The 1169-nt window shown below is 41.1% G+C and overlaps 1 pseudogene; it reads right to left on the reverse strand.

The window, feature by feature from the left end:
* Positions 1-3: 3 nt before the first annotated feature.
* On the reverse strand, positions 4-1155 carry LOC103610006 (annotated as a pseudogene).
* Positions 1156-1169: the final 14 nt, after the last annotated feature.

Below are 1169 nucleotides of genomic sequence, written 5' to 3' on the forward strand. Positions count from 1 at the left end.
TCCTTATAAACCATCTTTACTGGTGTTCAGAGTGTCCAATTCTTCCACTTCTTTCCTTTCTTTTCTCTGCCTGAAGAAATCCTGAATGTGAGCTATCACCGGGACCTGCTTGATATCTTGCCTCTGGAATCAGGACGGGGTCATCATCACTGTCATCTGTGTCCTGGAGATCAGAGTCCCTGGCTGATGTTTCCTCATGAGCTGAAGGCCTGATGGCTTTTTTGGAATTAGACTCAGGATTGGTGTTATTTTGATTGGTAGCACTCTCAGTGCTAGTGTGATCTGAAGTTTCTGGTTCCTTGCCTTTTTTACTCAGACTAGATTCTTCTGGAAACCCACAAGGGTTATTAAGGTTGAGGTCAGCTCTTTTTCCTGAGTTGAAATTCAATGGCTCAGCTGCAAACTTTCCTGATTGTGCTATATCTGTATGGTTCTCAACTGATGAACTTTCTCAACTGATGAACAGATGAACTTTCCTGATTTTCGTCACATCCTCTGATGATTCTTCAGGAGCTTTTGTCCTCTTCTGGTGGCTGCATTGAGATATGTGGGAGCAAAGATTCCTCCTGACCTTCAGATTTACAATGGCTTCCATTTACTTTAGAACATGAGGCTATATTGATCCAGACTGATGATGTGTATGGTGTCCAGATGTCTCAAAAAACTGCCTTTCTTCAGTGTCTGGAGAATATAGCCAAAAAGTAGAATGAGGTCTTTCTGCAGAAGATGATGTCAATTGAATCTCACCTGATAATGTAGAGGATGTAGAAGGTTAAAGAGGTTGTTCAGCCAGAGTATCTACTTCCACTGCACTTTCACCCACTTCCACATCAGAACTTGATGGGCCATAGAAAGAATTGAAACATCTGACTGACTTGTTTCACCTCTGGGTGGAGAACTTCCTCATCCTCTATTGCTTTGTGCATCTTAACTTGCTTTTTCAAACCACCTTGATAACATATCAGACGATCTGCACTAATGACGCATTGAAACCTGAATCTCTTTCTCCTTCGCTCGCAGGCCTTGTACTGAGTCCAGCATCTGACTAATCACCACGAAGTCTGAAACACTTAACCGGAGGTTATTGTAACTGCTCTCTTCTGCAGAAAGAATTTTAAATTCTTCTGCTATATCATCTTTCAAGTCATATATATATATATATATATATA

Source organism: Galeopterus variegatus, unplaced genomic scaffold (assembly GCF_000696425.1).
Source record: "Galeopterus variegatus unplaced genomic scaffold, G_variegatus-3.0.2 Scaffold10449, whole genome shotgun sequence".
In the NCBI taxonomy this organism is placed as follows: Eukaryota; Metazoa; Chordata; class Mammalia; order Dermoptera; family Cynocephalidae; genus Galeopterus; species Galeopterus variegatus.